The sequence below is a fragment of the Trachypithecus francoisi genome, unplaced genomic scaffold (genome assembly GCF_009764315.1).
Source record: "Trachypithecus francoisi isolate TF-2019V2 unplaced genomic scaffold, Tfra_2.0 Contig00625, whole genome shotgun sequence".
Lineage (NCBI taxonomy): Eukaryota > Metazoa > Chordata > Mammalia > Primates > Cercopithecidae > Trachypithecus > Trachypithecus francoisi.
In genome coordinates this window covers 1-10342 of record NW_022680773.1, presented here as the reverse complement: position 1 = coordinate 10342, position 10342 = coordinate 1, and positions in this window count along the sequence as shown.

Below are 10342 nucleotides of genomic sequence, written 5' to 3'. Positions count from 1 at the left end.
TGTTTAAAATCATATCAGAAGTGTAAACTCTTCTTTCTTAGTGTAAAACTGAATACCACTTAATAAGTCAATCCATCTTAGAGGGGGATTGCATAAATTAGAACACACTGAACTGCAAGTTATGTACCTGCAAACAGAATTAAGTGATTCTTCATGTACTGACAGATATGTGACTAGTTACAAAACAAAGTTAGCAATATAGTCTACTTTAGATACTCATATGTCTAAAAAATAAACACATAGTTGTATTTATAGATTAATTCAAGCCCAGAGATAATTTCTGGAAAAGGAATATAAAATTAGTGATCAGTTAATAATTGCTAGTTCGGCCGGGCGCGGTGGCGCAAGCCTGTAATCCCAGCACTTTGGGAGGCCGAGACGGGCGGATCACGAGGTCAGGAGATCGAGACCATCCCGACTACCACGGTGAAACCGCGTCTCTACTAAAAATACAAAAAAACTAGCCGGGCGAGGTGGCGGCGCCTGTAGTCCCAGCTACTCGGGAGACTGAAGCAGGAGAATGGCGTGAACCCGGGAGGCGGAGCTTGCAGTGAGCTGAGATCTGGCCACTGCACTCCAGCCTGGGTGACAGAGCGAGACTCTGTCTCAAAAAAAAAATAATAATAATAATAATAATAACAATAATAATAATAATTGCTAGTTCATATTCTCTTATGTATTTGAAAATATATAGTAACCACATAAAACAGTTAGCTAAAGTGTTTAACAACAGCAGAGTTGTTTTAAAGAGATCACTTTGCAAATATGTATTTACCACGTCAAAAGTCATTAAATAAATTAACCAAAAATTGTATTTAAAAAGCAAACTTTTCTCTTTACATAGATCTCATAACATAAAAGAAGACCTGATCTCTTAAGCCGTGAGTTTACCTGGAAACTCCTACAATGTGCTAGAAAAAATACACAGAAATAAATATATAAATATAATTTCATATTTACTAAAGTCTACACAGAAGAGGTTTGTTACGTATATGATTAACACTCAGATTCCTCTTGAAATGCACTAAATTTTATGTTATTAAATGTTAATTTGCTGACACTACATCTCACTTTGTGTTTCAGTTCTGTGTAAGCTTGAAACATACCCTTTTGGTGGAATATATGTGGACATTTAGAAGTAATAAAATGCACTGAAATCTTCCCTTTTCATATCCTAATTTTGAAAATCATATCATTCTTAGAATTTAACTAAGACTACATGAAGTAACTTCAATTTTGGGGTTATGAAAGTCTTTTTAATGCATACATTTAAAATATAAACTTTTTATAGCATCCAATTAGACTCCTTGATGGAGTAACATTTTCAGTAATTTTTTCACCTGTGATTAAAACAACTCACACGGTTAAGTTACCGAAACCAGAAGAGGAATGCATTAACGAAATGCACCTTCCTTCCGCCGGGCGCGGTGCCTCAAGCCTGTAATCCCAGCACCTTGGAAGGCCCAGACGGGCGGATCACGAGGTCAGGAAATCAAGACCATCCTGGCTAACACGGTAAAACCCGTCTCTACTAAAAAACACAAAAACCTAGCCGGGCATGGTGGCGGGCGCCTGTAGTCCCAGCTACTCGGGAGGCTGAGGCAGGAAAATGGCGTAAACCCGGGAGGCGGAGCTTGCAGTGAGCTGAGATTTGGGCACACTGCACTCCAGCCTGGGCAACAGAGCCAGGCTCCGTCTCAAAAAAAAAAAAAAAAAAAAAAAAGAAATGCACCTTTTTAAAAAAATTTATATTCTCTCACTAAACTTCTTCTAATTACATATCTGATGGCTACAAACGTTTGGGCTAGTTGACCAAAATCAAAAGAAAAAATCATGGGTCATTTCTTTTTCTAAATGAAAAAAAATAGCATTTCAAACCAAACTCAATGTATATTAATCAATAAAAGTGGGTTTATAAATTAAACGACTCACTAGTTATTGCTTTGTGTACGTCACATATTACAGTCAAAGAGCCTACTCTCTTTTTTGATTTTTTTGTACACAGTCAATAGTTGGTGCTACAAGTAGTTCAAAGCCAGGATTCATGGTCGTGGGTGAGCTACTGATTGAAACCACTTGCTCTGCTGGCAGTTCTTACTTCTCATACATTGCAGGTAAAATTTTCATGCAGGAAGATGACAACATCAATTAAGGTTTTGGAAGTGAGAGAAAGTAATCGCAGTATTATTCACAGAAAACCTAGGTTGTAAAACATAATTGAACATCTCGTATCTTGAATGAGTTTTGAATTTTCTTACAGAAAAAGTTTTTTAAAAAGAGCCATTTATATCAATAAATGTAATCGGTTTCCAAAGTTATCTTTTCAAAGAAATTTCCACAACCTGAGAGTTTTACACGAAAGAAGAATGACATTCTAAATAGAATAACTCTTTTAATTACACATTGGTGGAAATACATTCATGTGCAATGGAAATAGAATGCATTAAAGTTATATTATTTTTCTTGTCTTATGAGACATATGAAGAAACTCATAAACTTATGATACAGAAGATAAAGCATTGCAAGGTTGCTATGTTTCTCAATTAAAAATTCAATCAAGGGCCAACCGTACTGGCTCACGGCTATAATCCCAGGACTTTTGGATAGTGAGGGAGGCAGATTACTTGGCATCAGGACTTGAGACTAGTCTGACCAGTATGGTGAAACCCCATCAGTGTGTTGGTGCACAGGTGCAATCTCAGATAATCAAAAGGCTGAGGCAGATTAATCCGTTGAAGCTGGGAGGCAGGGGATTGCAGCACACCAAGATTGCACCACTACACTCCAGCTGAAGAGACTGTAAGAGTCCATCCTCAAAATGAAAGAAAAGAAATGCTGTCCAGTAAAAATGGAAATATATTACTTATTTACTTTTCAGTACAGTTTCTTGAAACTCTGATTTGTACTTAACTTAACAAAATGTCTTAAGTAAGGTGTGGCGCACATTTCAAAGTCACTAAAACCACTACAAAAATGAATACTTTTAAATTTTTTCTTCAGCTAATTTTATTTTATATTAAGTTTTGTGGTATATATGCAGGACATGCATATTTATTTCACAGGTAAACAAATGCCATGTTTGTTCACTGAACCCATCAACCCACCCCCTAGGTACTTAGCCCTGCGTATATTAGCTATTTTTCCTGAAGCTCTTATTTTCCCTGCCCCCTGACAAACCCAGATGTGTGTGGTTCCCCTCCCTGTGTCTATGTGTCTTAAATGTTCAGTTCCCATGCATGAGTGTGAACATGCAGTGTTTGTTTTTTGTTTGTTTGTTTAAGTTTGCTGAGTATGATGGCTACCAGCTTCATTCATGTTCCTTCACAGTACATGACTTTGTTCCTTTTTATGACTGCATGTGATTTTGTGGTGTATTAGGTACTACACTTCCTTTATCCAGTCTGTCACTGATGGGCATTTGGCTTAATTCCATGTCTTTGATAATGTGAATAGTGCAGTAATACACATACATATGCACGCATCCTTTTAATTGAATGACTTGTTTTGGGGTGTGGGGGGCTATATACCCAGTAATGAAATTGGTGGGTCCAGTGGTATTTCTCATTCTAGATACCCGATGAATTGCCACACACTTTTCCACCTCGTCTGTACTGAGTTACATTCCAAACAACAATGTATAAACAGTCGTATTACTGTACTTCCTCACTACCATCTGTTGTTTCATGGGTTTTTAGTAATCACCATTTCCCCAGTCTAAGATAGTATCTCATTGCGGTTTAGATTTCTATTTCCTTCATAACTAGTGATGTTGAGCATTTTGAGAGGAAGATGGAAGACCCATAACTCTTTTCTTACCCCAATTTGGCCTTTTTGTGTCAGCTCTTCGGCACCCATTTCACCTGTGGTTTTAACACGAGCCTGCAAAAAGAGAAGTATTTGGGGTTTAACTTATATGATAAAGATAGTCATCAATGTTGCTTCCACAAGACACAAACATATTTGGGTATTTCTTCCATGAATAAAGGAGTTTACATTTGCGCTTAGTGGAAGAGGCCCAAAATGCTGCTCATCATCCTCCAATGCACAGCAAAAGCTCCTCACAAAAAGAAATTGTGCGAGCACAAAATGTCAAAACCCAGGGATCAGAAACGCTGTTAGTAAGCTTTATAATCTAGTGGAAGAATGCTAACCTGAAGCCCAATGCCATGCATTACAGAAGCATATTCTCAAAGAATATACGTCTATATCAGTAAGAGGGATAGGGTGGTTCAATGCAAATGCCAATCTTTCAACTTTTATTTCTAAAAGAGTTTGAAATATAATGATTCTCACTTAAGGTTAACAAATTTCCAAATTGTAGGAGACTGAATTATAAGTATTTCAAGATCCAAGGGAAGAAAGGCATTCAAACACACATAGCTATCCTCCTTTTGTCATGGGATTTTGGGGGAGTCACCTTGCCTGTTGAAAACTTCTGTGGCCCGTGGTGCCTTTGCCTGAGTTTTGCTCAGTCCTGGTAAGCTTGCTCTACCCACTTTGCCTGATAGGCCGCACTCAGGTTGCTTTATGGGACAGGACTTATCACGTTCCAGGGGCAAATGTGAGGTAGACTGGCAAGTGGTATATCAGCAAATGTGGGGTCCAGCCGCTATGCACTGACAGGCCTGCCAGCTGTGGCAAAGCAGGAAAATTTAGGTGCCATCTCACTGAGAAGCAGCAGCTGGACGAGGCATACTGTAGGCAGCTTCCACAGCTGATACTGGGGAAGGCAGTGATACCCAGAGGTTTGAGGATGCCAGAAACAGCAAAACCCTAAAGAGGGTGTCACAGCCCTGGCTTTGAGAGACCCTAGTTCTGTGCACCCTGAAGGTCACAACTATCCTCTTATGTTTGCCTTTGACAATGTGATGAGCAAGAGACATCTTTTTGTTGCTGTTTGTGTTACAGTTCTTTCAGCTCCACCATTCAATGATTCTCAAACAGTTGTTCTGCATCCAGGAAGATTGAGGTACATGGACAAGTAGAGAGGGAGAAATGTCCAGATAAGATTTATCCCTTGGGTGGGAGGCTCATGTCCAGAGCTGCTAGTCTGAAAAGTCCTCAAATCTGGTTGAGTCCAGGAATATTTTGTGCTTCAGAGGAAAGAAAGGGCTTCCTGATTAGATTATTTGGCAACAATACATGCCTTTCAAAAGATCACCAGTGGTTCCCATTCTTGTCCATCAGCCTAGGACCCAGACTTCAGTCTGTCCCTGGCTTGAAGGTGGAGACTTAGTGGGGATCAGCAAATTTATCAACACGAGCCTGTAGTGACTAACACCGAGTGTGAATGTAACTGGCTTGAGAGATATAGACTATTAGTTTGGCATGTGTCTGTGTGAATGTTGCCTAAATGAGATTATCACTCGGGTCAGTGGGCTGAGGAAGGCAGAAGCATCCTTAATCTGGTGGGCACAATCTATTAATTTCCAGGGAATATAAAACAGAAAGAAAAACGTGAATAGGTGAGATTAGTTTAGCCTCACAACCTACCTCTTTGCGGTGTGCTAGATGCTCTCTGCCATCACAGTTTGGACTCCAAGTTGTTCAGTTATGGGACTCAGATTGGCTCTTGTTGCCCCTGAGCTCCCCGACAGCCTCTTATGTGACATTGCAATGGTGTAAGTTAGTACTTAATACACTCTACTAAAGTCCTGTCCCAGGGAGTCAACCCTGAGTAATACAAATTTGGGTCCCAGAAGTGGGTCTAGAAAAACAGAATATTAAAAAGAGAGTTCTTTCATTGGTTTTTGGAGTTTCTGTGGTTGGCTGTTAAATATAATTTGATGCATTAACGCGAAGGCCTCTACTTCTCATAACATGGAGGATACTGATTATCTGTGGTGGACATCATGTGGAGAGTTACGCAAAGTAAATGCATTTGACACTCCTGATTCATCGATTGGGAGAGGCAAGGAGTTGAGTTACCCCTGCATAATACCTTTGACCATAGGCGGAGAACCAAGGATGATAATGAAGCTGCTGGGTAGCTCTTAAGTTCAGTGGGCAAAATGAGAGGTAATGATGAATTCAGAATTTCTGTCTCCCAGCATCAGAAGCAGAGACTGAGCCTCAACTCTCCTAATTTTGCCCTGTTAGTCTTACCACCTGTAGAGAAAGACCCCAAATTCCAGTCTCTCATCATGTAAGTTCCTGACCTTCAGTGAAAGATGCATGCACATCCTCAGAAGGCATCTACATTTATAGCGAGGACATTGGTTGAATAGATTGGGACTCTGGAACTCGGAATGAGGATGTGTGGGAGGACCCGGATGAAACTGGAGATACTGAGTATGTAAACCCTGATGAAGCTTTTTGCCAAGAAGAACAGCATTCTCATCTCCAGAAGGGGCAGCGTTGTCCTTCTGATCCATGCTGCCATCAGTCTTTCCAATTGAGTCTGAGGAGAAAAAACCTGCATTGACTGAGGCAACAGATATGGCCTTCCCTTAGGCAGTTGCCAAATTACATAATGTGATTTTTCTCAGGAGCCATCCTGAACACCTCTCTTTGTTTCTAGACCGGGCTGGAATGCTGTGGCGGGCTTCTACAGATGAGGTAGAGAGTGTGACCCATGAGGTGGTGTGCTACACAGTCACACCACACACCTACAAACAAAAATGTTCGATTTACCTCATTTATATGAACATCAACCTGGAGAACAGGCATGGGAGTGGATACTATGTGTATGGGATTATGGTGGAAGGAACATAGAGTTGTATCAGCTGAATTTACTGATCCTAATCAGTACGAAGTATTGATTTTGTGCTAAATGAGACAGCTTGGTGAGAAAAAATAAATAAATAAAAACTTCTAATAGTTGATTTGATTTGCTAGTCACTTGAAATGTGGATTAAAAGTTGGCCCTCCGTGAGTGAGCTGGAAATGCCTGGCCTACATTGGTTTAATGGAGAGGAGATCCAAAATTTAGGGAGATTTGGATGGTAAAGCAGACTCATCCTTTAGACTTACCCATCCAATCTGGTAGGGCCCAGAACACATATCGTTGACCAGTCACTTGTGAAACAGATTTGGGTGGTCAGGACTTGCCTTTTTGAATAGCCCAGTACTTGGTCTCCTCTGGACACCACAGTAGCTCAACTGAAAACCTTAAATACGATGACAAAAATAGGATCCTGATGTGACAAGGGCCATGTGGCAGCACTCAACCATCCAAGGCAATGTGGACAGAGCTAAGGGACAGTGGCAGTCAGAGTAATGTGGCTCCTGTATAGCTCTGCCACTGGTTAATTAATCATGGTGTTCATAGAAGTGAAATTGATGGAAAGCCTACTGCATTCATACTTAGGTTACACACACAGAAATCTCCGGGACAAAAGGACAAAGGACTCTTCTGAGTGATGGAAACAGAGAAGTGCAGCTCCTCCATCAATTTCCAGACTACAGCCAGTTTAAAGACCAAGAACCCATTGAATTAAGGGGAGGATGAATTCCCTTGACCAGGACACCCATTATCTAATTGACGATTTATGCAATGACTCTTTACAACATCTTTCCCCAAGGAGACCTCTAGGCTTTTCCCAAGGTAACTGTGCATTCAGGAAGAGAAAATAATCAGGCTTTTCAGAAACTACTGGACACTAGCTCTGTGCTGATGTGGGTTCCAGGGGACCCAAAATGTTATCGTGGTCCTACAGTCAAAGTAAGAGCTCAGGGAGGTCAGGTAATTAATAGAGTTTTAGCTTATTAGGTCAGATTTACAGAGTGTCCAGTGAGTCCCTGCAGTCATCCTTTGATCATTTTCCCAGGGCTGAAACGATAACTGGCATAGATATACCTAGCAGCTGGCAGAATCCCACATTTCCTTGACTTTCAGGAGAAAGGCTACGACAAATAGGTAAGGTTAAATGAAAGCCACTAGAGCTGCCCCTACCTAGAAAAATAGGAATAAGAAACATTATCAAAACCCTGAGAAGACTGCAAAGATGGGTGCCACCATCACAAATTTCAAAGATGCCGGGGTGGTAATTACCGGCACATCCTCATTCAACTCTCCGATTTAGCCTGTGCAGAAGACAGGTGCATCTTGGAGACTGACATTGGAGTATCATAACTTAATGAAGTTGTGAATCCGCTTGCAGCTGGTGTAATACATGTGGTTTATTGTTTGAGCAAGTTAATACATCTTGTGTTACGTGGTATGGAGCCATTCACTTGACCAGTGCCCTTTTCTTAATTCTTGTCTAAAAGAACCACCAGAGGCAATTTGCCTTCAGCTGGCAAGGCCAGCAATGTGTATTTATTAACCTTCCCTGGAGCTATACTATCTCTCTGGCTTCCCATCATAATCTTATTTGGAGAGACCTTGATTGTTTTTCACTTCTGTAAGATAGCACATTGGTCCATCACATTGGTGAAATTAGGCTGATTTGACGACTGAGCAAGAAGCAGCAAGCACACTTGAATTCTTGATGAGACACTTATGTAGCAGAATATAGGAAATAAAGCTGACTAAAATTCAGAGACCTTCTCACTCTGCAATGTTTCTAGGGGTCTAGTCTTTTGAAGCCTGTCAAAATATCTTTTCCAGGGTAAAGAACACGTTGTTGTATGAGGTCCCTCTTCTAACTAAGAAAGAGGCACAATGCCCACTAGGCCTATTCGGATTTTTAAGACAGCACATTTTTCATTTGAAAATGTCTCCCTGGCTTGGCCGGGCACGGTGGCTCAAGCCTGTAATCCCAGCACTTTGGGAGGCCGAGACGGGCGGATCACTAGGTCAGGAGATCGAGACCATCCTGGCTAACACGGTGAAACCCCGTCTCTACTAAAAAATACAAAAAACTAGCCAGGCGAGGTGGCGGGCGCCTGTAGTCCCAGCTACTCGGAGGCTGAGGCAGGAGAATGGCGTAAACACGGGAGGCGGAGCTTGCAGTGAGCTGAGATCCAGCCACTGCACTCCAGCCCGGGCTAGAGCGAGACTCCGTCTCAAAAAAAAAAAAAAAAGAAAAGAAAATGTCTCCCTGGCCCACTTATTGAGTGACTCGAAGGGCTGCCAGCTTTCTGGGGCATCCAGAACAGGAAAAGACTCTGCAACTACTGCAGGCTCTGGTGCAAACCCCTCTACCACTTGGGCCACAGGAATCAACAAATTCAATGGTGCTTGAGGTTTCACTGGCAGATAGGAATGCTGTTTGGAGCCCACAGCTAAAGAACTGTGGCTGTGGTGTCTGGTGTCCTGCTTATTCAATCTTCTGGCCTTACCATATTTCCCATTATCCTATAGCAGCTGGATTAATAGAATGGTGAAATGGCTTTTTGAAGTTACAGTTACAATGCTAACTATGTGACAATACTTTGCAGTGCTCCCACAGGTGAAACACAGCATATCCCTCTACAATTTTTAAGCAAGGCCCGGCCATCTTTGGCAGATAACTCCTATTCTCTGGAGACACAGCTCTTGGCCCATTTATGGGCTTAGTTAGAAATTGAACATTTGACCATTCGTCATCATGTCACCATGTGAAGTACATTGCCTGTTGTCAACTTGGTGCTTTCTGACACACCGAGTCATAAAGTAGGTTGTGCACGGCAGCATTTCATCATCAAACAGATGTGGTATACACATGAGTAGGCTTCAGCAGGTCCTAAGGCACAGCTACGTTACGTGAGAAAGTGACTCAAATGCCCACGATCTCTACTCCAGCCATTAAACCTTCTCTCCATCAGACTGTACTGCTGATCTCATGGGAAGATAGCTCTGATCAGTTGACAGAGGAAGAGAAGATAGGGTCCTGGTTCACAGACGGTTCTCAATGATATGCAGTCCCTACCTGAAATTGGACGGCTGGAGAACTAGAGCCCCTTTCTAGGACACCTAAAGGACAGCGGTGAGGAGAAATCTTCCCAGTGGGCAGAACTTTGAGTAGTGAAGCTGGTTGTGAACTCTACATTGGAAGAGAAATGGCAAGATTTCTGACCATTTACTGATTCTTGGTCCAAAGCCAATGGTTGGGCTGGATATTAGGCACTTGGGAGATGCATGATTAGAATATTGGTGACAAAGAAATTTTGGAAAGAGGTACGTGGATGGACATTTGTGAGTGATCAAAAACTGTCAAAATATTTGTATTCCATATGAGTGCTTGCCAACCAGTCACCTCGCTGGATAAAGAGTTTAATAATCAAGTGGATAGGAACACTGTTTTCAAGGACACCACTCTGCCTCTTTCCTCAGCCATCCCTCTCATTGCCCGATGGGTCCATGAACAAAATGGCCATGGTGGCAGGAACTGAGTTTGCACATGTGCTCAGCCACACCGACTTCCACTCAGACTAAAGTCTGACATGGCTATGGCCACTTCTGAGTGCCCAGTTTGCC